A 22,808-nucleotide genomic window follows, 5' to 3' on the forward strand; every position below is an offset into this window, starting at 1 on the left:
TTAAGGATGCTGTATTACTTTGAATTAAAGGTGGAATGCAATCATAGGGTATGCAGAAGTACTTACTCCTACATATTTATATATACAGTTGACTACTGAACAACTTGGGAGTTAGGCACTCAGTCCCTACTCAGTCAAAAATCTGGGTATAACTCTTGACTCCCCAAAGCTTAACTACAGTCTGTCATTCACCAAAAATACTGTTGAATCTGCCAATCTGAAATCTGCAGATACATAGGGTCTACTGTATTTATTGGGGAAAATAATCCTCTAAGAATAACCACACAATTCAAAACCCTGTTGTTCAGGGCTCAACTGCAGTCGTTTTCAATGTCAGATAGAAACTTATGGGTTAGAGATGGAAGTGGTAGCAACAGAGAAACAGCAGTTATTCAAGTAAGATTCAAAATCAGTTGGTATTTGGATGATATGATGGAGAATTAAATAGTGGTTGCCTGGGTTGGTGTGGTTACATTGGTTGGATCAGTGACCCATGGAAGGGTCACAGGTTTGATTTCTCCTCAGGGCACATATCCGGGTTGTAGCTTCAATCCCCGCTAAGGGCAGGTATGGGAGGTAACAGATTGATGTTTCTCTCTCTCTCTCTCTCTCAAATCAAATAAAAAATAAATAAAATAAATAAATAAATGTTGATTAGAGATGTGTAATGAATAAAGACATGATAGCTTTTGCACATGGATTATGTGTAGTGTTTGAGATAATAAGGGTAGATAATAATGTGTCTTTGGGTTTTTGTCCTATTGGAAGAATTATATTGTGATTTATTAATATGGGCAAAACTCAAGAGATTAGATATGATGAGGGTGAAAAAATGTTTGTTTTTGGACATGTTAAATTTGAAATGCATTTTGGACATCCAAGAAGATAGATAACAAAAGGAAGACAAACAAGCCAATCAAAAAATGGGCAACAGACCTAAATAGATACTTTTTGAAAGAGGACATAAAAAAGGCCAAGAGACATATGAAAACATGCTCAAAGTCACTAACGATCCGAGAGATGCAAAACAAAACAACAATGAGGTACCATATCACACCTGTCAGAATGGCTATCATCAACAAATCAATAAATGACAAGTGCTGGCGAGGATGCGGAGAAAAAGGAATTCTCATGCACTGCTGGTGGGAATGCAGACTGGTCCAGCCACTGTGGAGAATAGTGTGGAGTTTCCTCAAAAAACTAAAAATGGAACTCCCATTTGACCGAGTGATCCTGCTTCTAGGAATATATCCCAAGAAACTAGGAACATCAATCAGAAAGGATCTATGCACCCCTATGTTCATAGCAGCACAATTTACCATAGATAAGATTTGGAAACAGCCTAAGTGCCCATCAGCATATAAGTGGATTAAAAAACTGTGGTACATCTACACAGTGGAATACTACACTGTGGTAAAAAAAGAAGGAATTCTTACCATTTGCAATAGCATGGATGGAACTGGAGAGCATTATGCTAAGTGAAATAAGCCAGTCAGAGAAAGATAAATATCACATGATCTCACTCTCATTTATGGAATATAATGAACAACATAAACTGATGAACAAAATCAGATCCAGAGACAGAGAAGCATTGATCAGACCATCAAACCTCAGAAGGAAGGTAGCGGAGGGTTGGGATAAGGGGAAAAATCAACCAAAGGACTTGTATGCATGCATATAAGCCTAACCAATGGACACAGACACCAGGGGCATGATTGCATGAGTGGGGGGAGGGAATGGGGGTTAAGGACACATATATAATACCTTAATCTATAAAGAAAAAATAAGAAAAAAAGAAGATACCTGAGTTAACTCTTGGCTGTATGAACTGAGTGTTTAGACTAGCTACCAGTTGGAGATAAACTTAGGTGGTCACCAGTATGAAGACAATATTTAAAGGCATGGGACTTAATCAGAACCTCTAAAGAGAAAGTATGTAGAAAAGAAAGGTTGGCAGAGATTGAGACGTGGGTTACACTTACCACAGTGATGAGGTAAGAAGAAAGCAGCAAAACTGGCTAAGGAGCTCAGACAGCTCCTAGAAAGGTAGAGTGGGATGAGGGTCAGAGGAATGCTCTTAGGAAGAAGAAAATAATCATCTCAGTTAAATGTTGACGATTGATGAGAATTAAGAACTGATTTTGGACCAGATTGCTAGTATATTAATAAGAATTTGGGGATAGAATTTTATTTGTAATTATGGTAACAAAAATCACAACTGAAGTAAATACTTTTATTTTTTTAAAAATATATTATTATTGATTTCAGAGAGGAAGGGAGAGGGATAGAGAGTTAGAAACATTGATGAGAGAGAAACATCGATCAGCTGCCTCCTGTACACCTCCCACTGGGGATGTGCCCACAACTAAGGTACATGCCCTTGACCGGAATCGAACCTGGGACCCTTGAGTCCACAGGCCAACGCTCTATCCACTGAGCCAAACCGACTAGGGCTGAAGTAAATCTTTTTGAAAATTGGAGAAGAAATTTGAAGAATGTTCATATAGACAATTTTTTTTCTATAAAGAAGACACAACTAATAGTATAACATTGTAGGCCAATTAATTATTTCTTTTTAAGATAGGAGAGCAGATGGTGAACATAAGATATTCTGTCTGAGATAATTATCTACTAAAATTAAAAACATCAATTTACTTTCAGTCATTAAAAAGAGTTGGAGCAAATTTGTTTAAGAATTTAAGAATCTGCATGTGGTTTGACCATGGCCCATATACTGTAGATTGTTGAGCCTGAACATAGACTATTGAAAAAAAGATGTGCCGAAACCGGTTTGGCTCAGTGGATAGAGCGTCGGTCTGCGGACTGAGGGGTCCCAGGTTCGATTCCGGTCAAGGGCATGTACATTGGTTGCGGGCACATCCCCGGTGGGGGGTGTGCAGGAGGCAGCTGGTCGATGTTTCTCTCTCATCGATGTTTCTAGCTCTCTATCCCTCTCCCTTCCTCTCTGTGGAAAATCAATAAAATATATTAAAAAAAAAAAAAGAAAAAAGATGTTTTCAAAGATCTAATTATTCTTGTGTGACATAAGAATAACTAAAAAAATGAATGAGCTTTATAAATATTTCCATTATTCATAGGGCCTATGCCATGTGAATTCAGAGTGAAAATTATTACCACTGCACAATTTGACTACTCAGTTCAAAATGTAAATACAGTAACATTTGAGATACGTCCAAAAATTGAGATGACAGAAAATATAATACAGAAGAGATATGCTAATGAGAGACGGAGAGAAAAAGCACCAAACATACATAATACACTAATTTCATAATCTAGAAAAAGGGCATTCATATACTTAATCTATAATAATAAAAGTGTAATGTGCTAATTAGACCAGACATCGGGACCTTCTGGATGAAGCCGAGGCTGCAAGGGAAGCCCAGGTCCCAGGTGCCAGAAGGAAGCCACTGCCGACAGCCCGGGGAAGGAAGGCCTACTCCTGCACGAATTTCATGTATTGGGCCTTTAGTATGATTATAATTAATACTAGAGACCGGGTGCACGAAATTTGTGCACGGGGTGGGGGTGGTTGTCCTGCAGCTCGGCTTGCACCCTCTCCAATCTGGGACCCCTCGAAGGATGTCCTACTGCCAGTTTATAGGGATTGGGCCTAAACCAGAAGTCAGACATCCCTCTCGCAATCTGGGACTGCTAGCTCCTAACCGCTCACCTGCCTACCTGCCTGATTGCCCCTAACCACTCTGCTTGCCAGCCTGCTCACCCCCAAATGCCCCCCTGCCAGCCTGATCACCCTCAGCTGCCTCTGTGCCAGTATGCTCGCCCCCAACTGCCTCCCCTGCCAGCCTGCTCACCCCCAACTGCCCCCCCTGCTGGCCTGCTCACTCCAAACTGCCCCCCTTGCTTTCCTGATCACCTCCAACTGACTTCCACTGATTGGGTGAGGGGCTGATGGTTGTTTGAAGGCTGGCCAAGACCCCCAGTGGGGGCCCTCACCCCATGGGAGTGTGGCCAGCCTGGGTGAGGAGCTAAGGGCTGTTTTCAGGCTGGCCACGTCCCCGAGTGATCCAGGCTCCCAGCCCCTCCTTTTTTTCTTTTCTTTCTATTTTTTCAGCACCTCCTTGAGTGGAGGCCAGGGCTGGCTGGAAGCAGGTATCTGGGATTTATTTATCTTCTATAATTGAAACTTTGTAGCCTTGAACAGAGGCCAGGGCCAGCTAGAAGCTTGGGTTTCCCCTGGCAACCCATGCTCCCAGCCCCTCCTTGAGCGGAGGCCATGGCCGGCCAGGGCGGGCGGGAAGCTTAGCTTCCTCCATCGCCAGGGGCAACCCAAGCCTCCTGCTCACTCCAGCTACATGGCTGCTGCCATATCTGTTGGGTTAATTTGCATAATCGCTCCTGATTGGCTGGTGGTGTAGCGGAATGATGGTTAATTTGCATGTTTCTCTTTTATTAGTGTAGATAATTTATTTTAATAATTTAATTATTATGATATTTTGCATTTTCAAAGACAATCATTCTATCATCCAGGACTAGGACTTTGAGAAGTAGAACTTAGATTAAAAATACAAGTTTAGTCATCACCAAGAGAACTAAATTTGACCAAGGGAAACCTGACACTATTTGTTAGGGCTGATTCACTCCAAAGGCTTCAACACATTTCCAAATTTAAAATTAAAACATGGTACGAAGTACTAGAATAAATACAAAATAAGAATAATTTAATTACTCTATATCTTGGTAGACATGTCACTCCCTTAAATTTAATAACATAAATATTTTTTTGCCACTAAATGTGGATAAAATTTTTATTATTTATTTTCAACTATAAAGAAAAGTTTTAAAACTTTACGACAAACTCAGAATTGTTATCTTAATACAATACTAAAGATAATATATTCAATGTGCTTATGAAAGATTTCTTGCCATATATCTGTTATCACATAGATAAAACTACATTTCATGTAATCAATAAAATATTATTATGTGTATAATCAGAAAAAATGAACTGTTACAAGACTAACTGCCACAACATTTTTTCAATGGACAGGATTTTGTTAAGCTAATTAAAGTAATGTTCTGTTAAAATGATGGTGGAAAGCTATTAATCATGTCTTTAATGTACCACACTAAGTAATAATGCATGCTTTACTTAGGTTTGTGAAAGATTTCTGAGTTTCTTGTTTTTTTGTGTGTGTGTTTTTTAGTTTTTAGTTTGCACTGTTGGTGGGAATGTAGATTGATGAAGCCATGGTGGAAAACCATATGGAAGTTCCTCAAAAATTAAAAGTGTAACTGACTTATGACCCAGCGAATTTTACTTCTGGGTATCTACATATATAAAAGGCTAATATGCTAAGTATCCCTCCAACTGTCTGACTGGTCACTATGATGCACACTGATCACCAGGGGGCAGATGCTCAACGCAGGAGTTGCCGTGACTCGCACTGGCTATTTACAAAGAAACAGCACTGCAGACATGGCGCTGATGAAGCAACACTCAGCTTCCCCCAAGTGGGATACAGGCCCCATTACCACCCTGGAGCGACACCCACCAAATCGCAGCCAATGCTGCTAAGACCCCATCGTGCAAAATGCAACCCACAGTCCAGCCCAGCCCGGAAACGGTCACTGTGGACACTGGGTAATGACATCACGTAGCAATGCCCGGCTTCCTCTCCCTAGCAACTAGCCTCCTTGATTTTCTTCAGCCCCAAAACACAACTTGCTTTACAGCCAGGTATAAACATTTTACACTTTAAGCAAATGTCTGAGAAGCATTTTCACATGCCTCATCTCATTTGATCCTCACAGAAATCCTGGAGTAGGTAGATAGGAAACTCAGTAGAATCCTATTTTCTTTTCATTAGTCAGAAAACGGGGATTTGGAAAGTTTAGAAACTTGACCCGACTGAAAAGAAGTAAGAAATGGTGGACCTTGAAAATGACTTCAGGTTTTCTTATTGCGCAGAATATAGTCAAACACTGCTGCAGTTAAATATTTTACCTTTTGTTCTCTCTGCATGATCTACAATAATAATCTGCTTCGTGTTGATATTTACTGCTATGATGCTGATAATTACCTGAAAGAGAAGTTGAGGTGCTTCACTGGGCTGGAAAAAGTTTAGGTAAATCAGAAAGCAGGTCTAAATAAGCAAGTTTATATAAATATGTGTATATATATATATATATATATATATATATATATACATACACACATATATGTGTATATATATGTGTGTGTATATATATATACACACACATATATACACACACATATATGTGCACATATATGTGTGTGTGTATATATATACACATATATATATACATATATACATATATACATATATATATACATATATATATATATATATAGCTCTCGTTGGCCCCAATCGCATGCATGTGTTTCCATCTGTCATTGTTGATCGTGAATTTGGTTGACACATCTATTATAGAGAAAGGGTGAATAGTGATATTAAAATATTTCCTCAAATTAATTTCCTTTTCATGTACACGAATCCATGCATTGGAACACAAGTACATATATAGGAACGAAAAACACTAATTCAAAAGAATATATGTACCCCTGTGTTCATTGCAACATCATGTATAATAGTCAAGCTATGTTAGTGATCTAAGTGCCCATCAATAGACAAGTGAATAAAAAAGTTGTGGTACATATATACAAAGCATATTACTCAGCCATTAAAAAAATAAAATCTTATCATTTGCAACAGCCTGGATGCACCAAGAGGGTATTATGCTAAGTGAAACATGTCAATCAGAGAAAGACAAATACCACATGATTTCACCTGCACGTGGAATCTAAAGAACAATATAAATGAACAAACTAGAAACAAAATCATAGATACAGAGAACAGACTGATGGGTGCCAGAGGAGAGGGGGTTGGGAAAACTGCATGAAAAAGGTGAAAGGATTGAGAATTACAGATGGGGAGTTTCAAAAATAATCATGAAGATGTAAAGTACAGCATAGGAAATATAGTCAATAATATTTTAATAACCTGAAAATATCAGGGACAACACTTAGTAAAGTATATGATTGGCTAACCACTATACTGTACAACTGAAACTAATGCAAAATAACATTAAGTATAAACTGTAATTTAAAAATTAAATTAAAAAGTTTTAAAAACAAAATGTTTTCAGATTTAAACAACATAAAAACACTTATTGATACATTTTTCTGGGTTTTGCTTTTAGTGGTTTAATTTCTTCTTAAAAACTTTCAGTGATTAAAGATATAAATTTTGTTTATTGGAACCTCATAAGGACATTTAATAGTTGTGATATCTACCCCATTCTCATGGACAACAGCCCACATTGCTACAGTGAGGCAGTGCCTTTACTCTTACTCTAATGTTTCTGTATGTCCTTACTGTATTTTATTTAAGTGATTTTCACATATGACTGTCTCTGAAGAATATAAGCTCTTTAGGTGGTGGATCATAACTTACTCATCTTACCTGCCTAGATCCCAGCACAGGACCTGACACATACCTGAGACTCAGAATATTTGTGTTGAATGTAATTTGACAAGCTGGAGAGAAGAGTTGTTGACTGTGTGAGGAGAGACTTGGCTTGTGTACCTGCTCACCTGATCTCTGAATGAACTTGAGAAATAACAGATTCTCAATCGCATCAGATTAAAATTAATAAAACCACCTACTCACAGGGTTGTCATGAGGATCAATTGTGACAATGACAACAGTAAGTAATCTTGATGTAGTACTTTTGTTGAGTGCCTCCTATGTCATGTGTGGTCCTGTGTATGATGTACAAAGTTCTGCCCTAAAAATTTCACAGACATAATTTTATTTAATCCTAAACAACTCCATAAATTGCGTTATCCTATCGCAATTTTATAGATAAGAAAATGAGACAAACAGGGTTAAATAAGTTGCTTAAGTTCAAACAGAAAGTGGTCTGAAAACCGACCTGATTTGATTCCCCTGGCCCCTTGGGCTATGTAAAGTACCAGCATGTGATACAAGATCAATAAAGATTAGATTTAAAAACAAACAAAAACACTTTACTTGCTATTCATGAGATTCCTTTTATTTTTATTTTTGATATGTTTGAGAAAAAATGCAAAGCTTCCTTTGGTCTTCAATAATTGCTAATGAGTGTGTCATTTTTATGAACGTATGAATACACTTAAGTTTTCAAAGACATTCGCTTTGGCAAGCTGGTGAACACTAAATGGATGTGACTAGCTACAGGGAAGTATTTTCTGCATAATAAGAGTGACTCCTCTATTAAAGAAAACCACGTGTGACTCAGGCAGGCTGTGGCACTTCTGCCATATGATTTACAAAAACATATCTATTTATTTAACTCCTCCTGGCAATTTCAAGCCAAATCATGCATGTTTTTGGCTTAAATTGCCCTTGCCTTTCATTGGAGATTTGACATTTGAAAATATGAAATAACAAGTGCTATTTCCATCTAATTCTTAAAAACTTGGCTTCTATCTAGACAGGCACCTGATTTAGAGAAAAGCAGAGGCTCTGGCCAGCTGGAAAGAACGAGAAAGTAAAAAAAAAAAAAAAAAAAAAAAAAAGACTCAGGTTTCCAAAAATATAGGTCTCTCCCCATTTAAACTGTTCCAAACCACACTCACTTATATCATAGACCAGAAAAGTCTTGACTCTTTCTCTATGGAACCTTTTTAATCATCGATGGCAGGCCAAGGGCTACAGCTTGAGGCAGCCACATGGCCAGAATCTCTGTTCTCATGTCTTTGGCTGTAAGAAAAGTCTGTAAACCAATTTCCAGACTGTGTTAAAAGTAGTTTAACTGTCAGAAGAAAAAAAAAAGTGCCTTTGATGTTCAACATTCAAATTAAACATTTGGTTTATATATATATATATCCTTTTTAGGATTATTAAACATAACCAGTCACTTATACTTGAGTCTTATATCACTACTAGAGGGTGCACGAAATTCATGCAGGGGGAGGTGGGTCCCTCAGCCCAGCCTGCACCCTTTCGCAATCCAGGACCCCTCAGGGGATGTCCGACTGCTGGTTTAGGCTCGATCCCACAGGGATTCCTGTGGAACTGGGCCTAAACCTGCAGTTTGACATCCTTCTCACAATCCAGGACTGCTGGCTCCTAACTGCTCGCCTGCCTGCCTTCCTGATCACCCCTAACCACTCTGCCTGCCTGCCTGATCACCCCTAACTGCTCCCCTGCCTGCCTGATCATCCCTAACCACTTGCCTACCTGCTGAATTGCCCATAACCACTCTGCCTGCCTGCCTGATCACCCCTAACTGCCTCTGCCTCGGCACCCACCACCGCATCTTTGTCGGGAAGGATGTCCGGAATGACATCCGTAAGGTCTTTTGGCTGTCTGGTCTAATTATCATATTATGCTTTTGTTATTATAGACAGCTAACTAACAATTATATCACTTTTCAGCTGTCTCCAGTATTAAGGTCACAAGTGCCTGTTATAATTACAAGGGATTTTTGAAGAAAATTCACTTCACAGTTTATTCACAATACTGCAAGCATTTACTTCTTGGAGTTCCCTACAGGTAAGCTAAGCTAAACAGGTACAGTTCTTCTAAAAACTTCTCTCAAATTATTTTCTTTCCTCAAATATGGACCACTTTCAGAAAAGTATTTTCAGTTATTTTCTGACTTACAGCTGCTTATAGCATATAAAAAAGACCAGTTGTATGAATGACTCAGTTCTAGGAGAGTGCATATATATTTTTACACTATAGTAAATTTTTACAGTCATGATTATTTCTTTCATTAATACTAGAGAGTCAGGGCACAAATTCTAACAGATAGAAATTAAATTTTTAGCATCTGAATGAAACTGAGACTAGTCAGCTTGGTCCATCCCAGCACACCAGACGAGTTCTTCATGAAAAAGTCTGTTCTCTGCATTGCAAATCAACTTCTGGAAAACATTCACAAGTCTCTAAAGAGAAGCTGTATTTCCACAGGCCTGTTTTTACAGAATACTATTAAGTGGCAGTGATAAGGATGTTTGGGGGTTCTTTGTTTTGCATCTACATCAGTTCCCCTAGGTAATGTCATCTAAATACCAAATTGAAATACAGTGTGTTTACTATTCAAATATATCTTCACATCCCACAAAACTCACTCTTTTAAAGTGTACAGTTCAGTGGTTTCCTAGTGTATTTACGAAGTATTGCAACAATCACCACTATATTTTTATCATCTTTGAAAGAAACCGCATAAGTATCAGGAATCACTCTCATTTCCCCCTTTTCTATGTACTTTGCAGCAACAAATATACTTTGTCTGTAAATTTGTCTGTCCTGGACATTTCATATAATTAGCATCATACAATATGTAGCATTTTTCTGTCTTTTTCACAAAATAATCTTTTCAAGGTTTGAACATTTTGCAACATGTATTAGTGCTTCATTTGTTTTTATAGCTAAATAATTTTCCACTGTATGAATAAATCATGGGTATTCATTTATCAGTTGAAGGGTTTCCAATTTTAGTTGTTTTTTTAACAATGCTTCTATGAACATTCATGTACAAGTTGTGTAAATACAAGTTTTTTGTTCTCTTGGACACATACCTAGAAGTGGAATTGCTGGGACATATGATAACTCTATGTATAGATGTTTGAGGAAATGCCAAATTGTTATTCATAGTGGCTGCATTGTTTTACAAACCACTAACAATGCATGTGTTATAATTTAGTAGTATATTCAAAATTGCTATAGTCTACATTTTTTATTAGAGCAATTTTAGGGGGTGTGAAATAGTATCTTATTGTGAGCTGATTTGCATTTCACTAATTATTCTTGATTTGGAACACCTTTTACTGTGCTTACTGGCCATATTTATAGGTTCTTCAGAGAAATTTATTTACTTAGTCTTTCTTAAAATTGATTTTTTTTTTCTTATTGTTGAGTTGCAGGAGCTTTTTATAGTGTGTTAACACTAGTCCCTTATGTTTTTCAAATATTTCCTTGACTCTATGAATTGTCTTTTTCAAATTAGTGACGGTATCATTTGAATAATAGGTTGTTAATTCAGAAAAATATCTGATTTACATATTATTTTTCTTTTGTTATTTTGCTTTTGGAATAATTCAGCATCAGAATAATTTACACTGTTGCTTTCTTCCATGAGTTTTAAAAATTTTTGCTCTTATATTTAGGACTGTGATCCATTTGGTATTAATTTTTGCATATGTGTAAAGAAAGAATTCAACTTCACCTTTTTGCTTGTGGATATCTGATTGTCCTGTCATCATTTGTTGAAAAGAGCATACTTGCACCATTTATTCTTCTTTGCAACTTGGCTGAAAATCAGTTGACCTAATTTAAGCAGTTATTTCTGGACTCAATTATATGTATAACTCGAGGGCCGGTGCACGAAATTCATGCACGGGGGTGGGGGAGGGGAAGTGTGTGTCCCTCAGCCCTGTCTTGGCCTGCAAAGATGCCAGCATCCCTCACCCCAGCCTCTAGCCAGAGGATCCTCCCCTCCTTCTGCACAGCCTCTGGGAAGATGCTTGTCCTGGGGCCTCCTCAGGGCCCCGGCCCACAACACCCTGCAGCTCGGATACTCGGGGTCTTGGGCTTTCAGGTCTGGCTTCCTCACCTGGCATGGTGAGCATCAGCTGCTATGGGAGCTTGCCTTAGGAGTCACCCCCTTGGACCATACTATTTGTGAGTGTGTGTGTGGGGGTGGCCTCGGTGGCAGTGATTTGATGTCTGTAACATGCCTGCTGACACCCACCACCACGGCGCCACACTGGTCCCGTCTGGACTGCTGTCAGGGGGCTTCCAGTCTGCGACTGGGGCTGATGGGCTGTGACTGGGGGCTGCAGGTGAAGGACCCCGGCACCCATAGGGCTCTGTCAGCATCAGGAACTGGAAAGATCCATTTTTCTGGTTCCTCCCCTGCCGTGCGGATGCTGAGCTCTGGGCCCCACAGGCCCGTTCACTCCCGCCGCAAGGCCGGCCGGGGTGGGGACATGGGCGCGCAGTCCCGGAGGCCCTTTCTGCCACTGCACAGCCAACCAGAACGGGGACGTGGACTCGCTGCCTCAGAGGCCCCTTCTATGCCGCAGCACAGCTGTGGCGCGGACGCTGAGCTAGCACCGCCGCTGGCAACACGAGCTCAGTGTCCTGTTCCCAGTCCTCTGGCCAGAGACCCCTCCACGGCCAAAGAGCAGATGCTGTGCTCCCGTTGCCGGGGTGATGCCTCCAGCGTCTGCTATGGGCGCCACCATTTTTGTCGCGGAGTGATGGCTAATCTACATATTACTGTTTTATTATATAGGATTATATATATATTGCTCTGTCCAGCCTGCATCCTCTCCAATCTGGGACCCCTCGAGGGATGTCGACTGCCCGTTTAGGCCCGATCCTACCGGAATCGGGCCTAAATAGGCAGTCAGACATCCCTCTCACAATCCAGGACTGTTGGCTCTCAACTGCTTGCCTGCCTGCCTTCCTGATTGCCCCTAACTGCTTCTGCCTGCCAGCCTGATCACCCCCTAACCACTCTCCTGCCAGCATGATTGATGCCTAACTGCTCCCCTGCCAGCCTGATTGCCCCTAACTGCCCTCCCCTGCAGTCCTGGTCACCCCTAACTGCCCTACCCTGCAGGCCTGGTCACCCCTAACTGCCCTCCCCTGTAGTCCTGGTCACCCCTAAATGCCCTTCCCTGCAGGCCTGGTCACCCCTAAATGCCCTTTCCTGCAGGCCTGGCCCCCCCAACTGCTCTCCCTTGCAGGCTTTAGTCTCTCCCAACTGCCCTCCTCTGCAGGCTTGATCATCCCCAACTGCCCTCCGTTGTAGGCCTGGTCCTTCCCAACTGCCCTTCCCTGCTGGCCTGATCACCTACAACTGCCCTCCCTTGCAGGCCTGGTCCCCTGCTGGCCATCTTGTGGTAGCCATCTTGTGTCCACATGAGGGCAGCCATCTTTGACCACATGGGGGCAGCCATCTTGTGTGTTGAAGTGATGGTCAATTTGCATATTACTCCTTTATTAGATAGGATATAAAAATTATATATATTAGTATATCCTAATATATAAAAAGCCAGGGGCCATCATGACCGAAACAACCAGACAGAGGACAGAACACAGGCTGCATGGGGCAACCAGGCTGGCAGGGGGTTAGTGAGGGACAACCAAATGACTGAACAGCAGGCTGTGTGGGATGACAAGGCTGGCAGGGGGGTTAGTGAGGGACAACCAAATGACTGAACAGCAGGCTGCATGGGGTGACCAGGCTGGCAGGGGGGCAGTTGGAGGTGACCAAGCCAATGGGGGGGTCAGTTGGGAGTGACCAGGACAGGAGGGGGGCAGTTGGGGGCAACCAGGTTGGCAGGGGGGCAGTTAGGGGGGAACCAGGCCAACAGAGTGGGGTAATTTGGGGTGACCAGGCTGGCAGGGGGGGCAGTAAGGGGCAACCAGGTTGGCAGGGGGGCAGTTAGGGGCAACCACACTGGTGGGTGGGCAGTTGGGGTTGACCAGGCTGGCGGGGGTGGGGGGAAGTTGGGGGCAACCAGGCCATCAGGGGGGGCAGTTTGGGGTGATCAGGCAGGCAAGCAGGTGAGCAGTTAGGAGCCAGTGGTCTCGGATTGTGAGAGGGATGTACTGCCAGTTTAGGCCCGCTCCCCGGGATCGGGTCTAAACCAGCAGTTGGACATCCCCTGAGGGGTCTCAGATTGGAGAGGGTGCAGGCTGGGCTGAGGGGACCCCCTCCATGCATGAATTTTGTGCACTGGGCCTCTAGTGTGTAGATATATTTATTTATTTATTTATTTATTTATTTATTATTTATTTATTTATTTGTTAGAGGGTGGGTCCCCTCAGCCCAGCCTGTGTCCTCTCATATTCTGGAGCCCTCAGGGGATGTCCTACTGATGGCTTAGGTCCACTCCCTGCAGGGAATGGACCTAAACTGCAGTCTGGCCTCCCTCTGTAGGAGGCAACCAGGCGGGCAATCAGGGCACGGCACCGCCCTCATCACTCCACCACTGCCACATCCCAGCCTCCCTCAGCGGGAGGCAACTGGATGGGCCAATCAGAGGATGGTGCCGGCTCCCCCCATTGCCCTTCTGCCACCACTGGTTGCTGCCCCCCCCCCATGCCGTACCCTCCCTCTGCTCGCTGGCATGCGCCTTGGCTGGTCTGGTGCCACCTGCTTGCCGGCTCCACCCCCGGCCAACTGGTCATTTTGCCATTTGGTCGATTTGCATATTACGCTTTTATTATATAGGATGGATATATATATATATATATATATATATATATATATATAAACACATATATATATCAGTACTAAACTTGATTACTGTAGCTTTGTAGTAAATTTAGAGAACAGGAAAGCTATGTCCTCCAATATTATCTAAATTTGTTCACCCCACCCCATGATATTTCTTATATAATCTGCATCCCTTAAAATTTCATATAAATTCTAGTGCTGGCCAGGTGGCTCAGTTGTTTGGAGCATCATTCCATAAACTAAAAAGATTGTGGTTTAATTTCCAATCATGGCACATAATGAGGTTGCAGTTTCAGTCTCTGGTCCAGGTGTGTAGGGGAGACAACTGATCAATGTTTCTATCATATCAATGTTTCTCTCTTCCTTCCTCTCTCTAAAATCAATGAACATGCCCAGATGTGGATTAAAGAAGTCCATATAAATTTTTAAATGAGCTTGTCAAATTTTGGTGTAAGGCAGCTAGAGATTTTAGTGATAATGCATTGAATCCTGTAGAACAATTTGGAGAGTATAGCAACCATAAAAATATTAGTCTTCCAGTTTATATATTTTTCCACTTATTTATTCTTCTTTAATTTCAGTTAACAATGATTTGTATTTTTCAGTGGGCAAGTATAATGCTTTTTTGTTAAGTTTATTCCTAAATATTTTATTGATTTTGATGCTATTGGAGATGAATTGTTGATTTGTGGATTGTTCATTGCTTAAGTATTGAAATGCAATAGTCATTTTATAGATTTCATGTTCTGCAAGTTTGGTGAACTTGCTTATTAAATCTAATACATTCTTGTTTATTCCTTAAATGTTTCTAAATATAAAATCACATAATACATGAATAGAGATAGTTTTACTTCTTTTTCAAACTGGATGCTTTTTCTACTTCTCCTCCTTCCCCTCCTCCTCCTCCTCCTCCTCCTTCTCCTTCTTCCTTCCTTCCTTCCTCCTCCTCCTTCTCCTCTTCTTCCTCCTCCTCTTCCTCCTCCTCCTCCCCAACTATCTTCTCCTCCTCCTTTGCCTTCCTCTTCCTCCCTCCCTCTCTCCCTTCCTTCCTTCCTTCCTTCCTTCCTTCCTTCCTTCCTCTCTTTCTTTCTTATTTATTTATTTTTGCCTGATTGCCTCACCTAAAATCTCCAGTTCAACATAAAAATACAAGAATGGATGCTCTTAGCTTATTTTAATTATTAGGATAACAACTTTCTGTCTTTTACCATTGAGTTTGAGTTTACCTAAGCTTTTTAAAAATATATATGTTTCCTTTATCTACTTGAGGAGGTTCTCTTCTATTCCTTGTTTGAGTGTTATTATTATTATTTGTCAAACTTTTTTTTACTACATCTATTGAAAATGATCATGAGGTATTTATTGTTTATTCTAGAAATGTAGAAAATTACATTGATTAATTTTGATAGGTTGAACCAACTTTGCCATCATGGGCTAAATCATACTAGGTTTTGTTGTTGGATACAATCTGTTAATATTTTTCTAAATCTGGTTTCAATTTTAGAGTGACACTGATCTGATAGAATAAATTTGGAGCTACTCTCTTACTACTTGGCAGAAGGATTTCTGTTAAATCTTCATTATTATTATTATTATTATTATTATTATTATTATTATTATTTAATTCACCCTAATGTTTTGTTGGGCTTTTGTGTAGGGGAAATTTTTTGATCAAGAGTTGAATTGTTTTACTTGTTAAATATGTATTCAGATTTCTATTTCTCCTTGAGTCATTTTCAGTAGTGTGTATCTTTCTAGGCATTTGTTCATTTTATCTAGGTTGTCTAATTTATTTTCATATACTTGTTCAATGTATTCATATATATATATATATATATATATATATATATATATATATATATAAATTTCTATAAAGCCCTGAGTAATGTCCCTTCTTTCGTTTCTTGTATGGTAACTTGGGTCTTTTCTATGTTTTTCTTTGCAATCTGGGTAAACATTTTAAAATTGTGTTGAACTTTGTAAAGAAACAACCTTCTGTTTCATTGATTTTCTCTATTTCATTTATCTGGTCTAATCATTTTTATTTCCTTCTTTCCATTTGTTTTTTTGTTTGTTTGTTTGTTTGTTTTTACTCATCTACTTCAGTTTATTGATTAGAGATATTTATTCTTTTTAATATATGCATTCTGGCTATAAGTTTTCCTTAGGCCCTATTTTAGCTACACTCCAAATAGTTAGGCATGTTGTGTTTTCATTTTTATTAATCTCAAAGTATTTAAAATTTTTTCTTATGATTTATGTTTCAGCCCATGGATTATTTAAGTGTATATTGTTTAATTTTTACATATTTTTGAATTTCCCAAATATTCTTTTGTTATTGGTGTCTAATTTTTTTATTGTGATTGAAGAACAAACTCTGATGACAATACCTTTTAAGTTTTTTGAGACCTGTTTTATGGCTTAACATATGGTCTATTCTTAGGATATGCTTATTTTTTAATTCCATTTTCTTGTTTCTCAGAACAGAACAGAGGAGAGGCCCCCAGCAACTACAGTTCCAACACAAAATACCTTTCAAAGTCTTTGGATGTCTTCTATACACACATTCCAGAGCCATCATTTAAGTCATTCTGTGGGATTTATACATGCTATCCTGCTGGTGACTTGGGCACTCCCTGCAAAATAAGAATTAGATCAATTATTCAAACTGAACCTGGAAACCTAAAGCTTATTAATTTGGGGGGAGACTATATTGAAGGCATTCTCAACTTCTGCCCTCTCCCAGTGGATATTAGTTCAACTTGTAAGAGCCCACAATTCTGGTAAATGCTTTCTTTCTAGGGACCCTATACCATCTTTCTAGCATTGTGCTGCTTACCTGTAATAGTGAACTAACTTACTCCTCTCCTAAAAACGCAGTGATTTGTAACTTAGGGGTAATTTTAAGTAACCTTCAGGTGTTTTATGAAACTCTAACAGCTGATCATGCAGCCCACATATGACTATGGGTGTCCTTTCAAAAGGAGGCTACTCTTGGTTGCTTGGGGTACTTCCCAGAGGGCTAACTGATTCATTATTCATGTGCTCCTTGGAGGCAGTTATCTCTATAATGTGAGTCAACAAATTAGAAACGTTGGTACCAAATTTATCCCTGACTTTAACTGAAGTGATCAATTACATTGCAATGGCCCCGGAAGGCATTCAGTGCAGCCTGGACTCCCTGGTCATGTGTGTTATGAATGATTTCCTGAAACGTGTTTCTTACAGGCCAAAGCAGAGTCTGTGCAATCACTAATGCAACTGCTGTGCCTGGAGTAATGCCGTAAGCCAAGTGGAAAGGTCAGTGCTGAACGTATGGAGAAAAACACCAGGTTTTCTAAGTGAAAACCTGATTTGTTTGGCCAGCTGTGTCTGGTAACTTGGAGGGCATATTTTAGTCAATACTTGAGTTTGTCCTCATTAGGCTTCTTGAATCTTATTAAGAATAGCCTTAATTAAATGTTGTAAGAAACAATTGAATGGATTTTGTTCCTAGCCTCTGAAGGTCAGATTAGTAAGAATGGCCAATGAAGTGGCATATTTAGACAGTTTTCCAGAATTCAAGATGATGTGGAAATGAGAGCTGAAAAATATCGTGAGACAAGTCTGCACAGATCTCTCCTGCCTCAGAATGTCTTATGAGTGAGACACTGATGGCTCTTTTCAATGATATTTGAATAGAGGATCTCCTTGGAAGATAGAAATAGTATCTCCCTTAAGAGCAAGGTGAAGAGATGCTTAGTGTCTAGTATAATGAAGATGTTTCCTTCCAGAGCAAAGAGTAAGTGTAATTAGTATTATAGAAAATGAAAGTTTCCTAAACTTATATTTATCTTCCTGTAACACAGTGTCGTACATGGAGCACATTTCACTACATGTGGGAATGTGGGAAATTCTACAGAACAAATTAGTTCATTTATTCAACTAATAAATGGCCAGAATAAAATAATTCCCTAGAGTAAAAATGACACAAAGAGACATATCAATCAAAATGCAATGTGTAGATTTTGTTTGATCTTTATTCACGAGTCAACAATAAAACTATGTTTTGAAACAACAGGTGACTTTAGAATATCAGCTATATATTAGATAATTTTAAGGAATTATTATTAATTGTATTTATGTGGTTACTAAATTAAGGTTGTATATAAAATGTTCTATCTATTAGAAATACATACTAAATATTAACACAGGAAATATGGAGGAATTTGGTTTGTTAATTTCTTAAGAAAATATTTTGCAAAAGAATTAGGATTTAGTAAGGGAAATAAAATATATACAGATGAATATAGTACTGTGTATATAATTATGATATCTATTTTAAGTTGTCAAATTTTGATATGATTTGGCCATAATGGCTTACAGTATCTTTCAGAATGGTGTATAGGCCCTGGCCTAATGGTCCAATACTTGACCAGTGGTTCTCAATCTGATGCAATTTTTCTCTCAGTGGATATTTCTTAATGTCTGGAGATATTTTTGGTTGTTCCAGTTGGAGGTGCTACTGGGTAAAAGCCATAGATGCTACTGAACATTGTACAACACACATCATCATCTCAAACAAAGAATTATTCAGCTCAAAATATAAATAGTACCAGGTTTGGAAACTTCTATACTAGATGATTAAAATAAGCTGTAATTATCCACTATCTTTTAATTAACACTCAGAGTAAAAGTAGGAAAGCCAGAATGTCTCAGGTTTGTAAGTCAAGTTCTGGATACTTTACAAATCTCCCATGAATACCACTGTCATCATCAGCTGATTCCAGAGAATTACATGATTCTGGAGCTGCAGAGAAGACAGGGAGGAGTTAAAGTTGATATGCCCTTAATCCTCAGTGAATGTGAGCACATCTCAACTAGCCAGGTATTAGTGTATAGAAAAAAAATTGCTGACTTTCATGGATCCATGATGGTCTTAGATATTCTTACAACTTTTATTCCAAGGACCAGCAAACCAGTAATCTGGCTGTTTGCTTTGTGTGACATACTACTGGCAAACATATGACTGCAGTGTGAGTGGCAAGAATTTTTCACATTGGTTTTACCACTTTAATGTACAGAAACATGAGTAAAGTCTTGCCTTTTCTCATCTTTTGAAGAAAATATAACTTCAGGGCTACCTGAATTCTCTTTAATAGGCATAACTGAATTTCACATTTATTATCCATTTGTGTACCTTGGCAGCTGTTAACTAGTGTAGATTTTGAAGAGGAGTCTAGAGATTCTTTTCTCAAATTTTCTTATATTTAAGAACACAGTTGCAGTGAAAGGATCCCCCCCCCCCCTCTCTCTGTCTCTATCTCACCTCCCCTCCCCCGGTTTATCTGACTCTTTATTGCCCTTAGTTGAGGGATCATCCTGCCTGTGGAGGAAAACTACTAAGTGAGATGTATATTCCCACTGGTTCAATATTTTTGACATCACTTAATTCTGCCTTCTGTGAACTTTCAGATAACTGCGACACGTTTTTGTTCTTACCAGTTTTAAGGTAATATTGAATGAATTTAACTTTATCTAGATCTCCATGTATGTTCAATGTTTTCTACCTGGCTTTCTTGGGAAGCAGGTTGCTTGTCCACTCCCAACATTATATCGTGCTTCTTACAAGTTTCTATATCTAGGTTCCCCTTCTGTCCACCATCACTCTCTGTTCCTGAAAAGTTCAAGGCTGATTGTACCTGCATTTCCATATCAGAAATGGTTATTTGTGACTTAGCCTTCCTTAGTTACTCTGGGTCAAAAGAAAGGCATTTCTTTGAATTGTTTCTTTTGCCAATTCTACTATCATTCTGAGAAGAAAGTTCTTCCAAGTCAATAAAATCATTATGTTCCCCTAAAAGGAAACGTTCTTTGGCTGTAGATTCAAGGCAGTCACTTAGTCACTTCTACTCTACCAAAATATATTAAAAGTGCATATATGGGCAGTACATAGTTGAAACAACATTGGACAAATATATGTTTCTAATTATTGAAACAGGGTGATGGGTACATGGGATTAACTTTGCTGTTATCTCTACATACAAAGCAAAACTGAAAAAACATGTTATCTGGAGTATAGCTTTTTTTCTTTCTAAATCCCAGGTCCACTGCTAATAGCTGTGTGACTTCTGGAAAGTTCCTTAACATTATTTCTTCAGTCACCTAACCTGAAAGTGGGGATAATTTTAGTACCTCTCTCATAGAGATGTAATGAGTTTTAAATATCTTAACAAGTTTTGGCACTTAGAAAAATGCCTTCCTATATGTATTACTTAAATATTAAATTATGAATATAGCTGGATTACAATAATTATAAGGAATTTTCCATACAACTCAACTATATTTAAAGAATTAATTAATAATGCATACTGTAGAATAAATACATCCAACATTAAACAACACAAATGGTAAACCTCTGTAAAGAACCAATTGACATATTTTATAACCATTAATGTATTTTTGTGCTTTTTATCTTGAAATGGTAATGGGAACGTTTTAGAGAATATGATTCCAATTCAGGATCTTCCAGCATTTCCATGACTTCCACTGTATGCACTAAATCTAGGAAGTAGTTTAAAATTTTCCTTCTACTTAGATCCAAATTGAAAAATCATTTCATTTCTTCAGGTCTGAATATAGATAATTTTTGAGAGAAAAAAAATCTCTAGAAAGCAAAGAAGATATTTCCTTCATTAAAATATACATTCAGAATTATACCCCGAATTCCTAGCATATAGACAGCATTACATTAATTAACCAAATCAATCAACTAATCAGTTAATATATTTAAATAAATTACTTGATGGAAATCAAATGTTTCTTGACTTTAGGTAGGCACTAGTAAAAATGTCTGTTTCACAAAATTTCCCTGTGAATTTATGATAGAGAATGACATTTACAGCAGTAAAATCATTTTATCTGTTTCTCCTTCCTCAATAAGTTAAAAAGCAGTTTTTATATCTACTTCTGCCAAAACTGCATTTCTCACTCATTGCTGAATGCTCTTGCCTCAAATATACTTCACAGAGGGATAATAATTTTCCTTTCTCAATAAGAAATATATGTTCAGTAATTTAGAGGAAAGAAATGTCTCATCTACTTATTCATTTCAAATATTTTCCCACAAACTCACCCCAGTTATATTGGCTTTCTCTGAATATGAGAATGGAGAGTTGTGGAACACAGATCCCATTTCCCAAGCTAAATGATGTGGTAGTTTTACAACTCAAGTGGCTGAGGTACTTCATTTTACATTTTCTCAATCAGGATAATAAACTCTGGAACCAGTGAATGGTTGTTAAGAGCTACCAAAGAAAATTAAATTTAAAGAAAGAAAATACAAAGAAATATATTTTAGAAAGAACAAGTCTATTTAAGTTATTTAATAAACACAATGAAACACCTTTGAGAAGATTTTTTATATGACATTACATTTCCATGACTATATCAATTCCTTTAATAACTCAAAATAACTAAATTTATACTATAGGATTTAATGCCAATTTTAAAACTCAACACTTTAATCTAGTTTCCGTTAATGATTAAGTCCTTTGTTTTAGGTTTTTATAGTTCTATAAATTAGAGGGTGGTTCAAAAGCTCTATCCTGAATTTTCATAATTTGAAATTCAAATAAGAATATTAAAGTAAAATTAAAAAGTACTGCTGGGGCCTAGCCGGTTCAGTGGTTGAGCATTGACCCATGAACCAAAAAGTCACAGTTTGATTCTTGGTCAGGGTACATCCCGGGTTATATATTTGCTGACCAGTTGGGTTGTGCAGGAGGCAGTCAATCAATGCTTCTCTCTCATCATTGATGTTTCTATCTCTCTCTCCCTCTCTTTTCCTCTGTGAAATCAATAAAAACATATTTTTTAAATAAAGTACTGCTGGGTAAAATAATATTGATTGTAAGTCCTTGCCTTTTTCATTATTTTGAAAGGATTTCATGTCAATCCTTCTGGCCTTGATAAATCAGCTGACTTTATGGAAGATCCCTTTAGGTAACTGTCTTTCTCTTGCTGCTTTAAGATTCTCTCTTTGTCTTTAACCTTTGCCATTTTAATTATGATGTGTTTTGGTGTGGGCCTCTTTGGGTTTCTTTTTTCTTTTACCAGGTTTGCAAAGTTTTTAGTCATTATTTCTTCAAAGAGATTTTTGATGCCTTGCTTTCTCTCTTCTCATACAAGGAGCTATAGCACAAGTTGTTCTGACATGTTTTCAATGCAATTTTTGGGGGGATAATTTAGGCTTCCTCCAGAACTTCCTCTCTATTCCACATTTGATTCTCTAATATTTTTAAGTCATGTGCAAACTAAAAGTTCTAAAGAATGCACAATTATGAGCAATTTTTTGTCTTCCACTCTTTCTCCAGTGGTATATTTGAGAAACTATTCTTCCAATGACATAAACAATGGTCCCCCCCACCACCAATTCCTTTTATAGAACTTTCTCCCTAGTGCTCTTTTAATGCACAAATATATTTTGTGATATGGTCACTGTAAGAAGATGGTATCAAAGAGGTACTGATGGCTCATAAAGACTCCGAGAACAAAATCTGAAAATGTCAGATTGAGAGTTG

The sequence above is a fragment of the Eptesicus fuscus genome, chromosome 10 (genome assembly GCF_027574615.1).
Source record: "Eptesicus fuscus isolate TK198812 chromosome 10, DD_ASM_mEF_20220401, whole genome shotgun sequence".
In the NCBI taxonomy this organism is placed as follows: domain Eukaryota; kingdom Metazoa; phylum Chordata; class Mammalia; order Chiroptera; family Vespertilionidae; genus Eptesicus; species Eptesicus fuscus.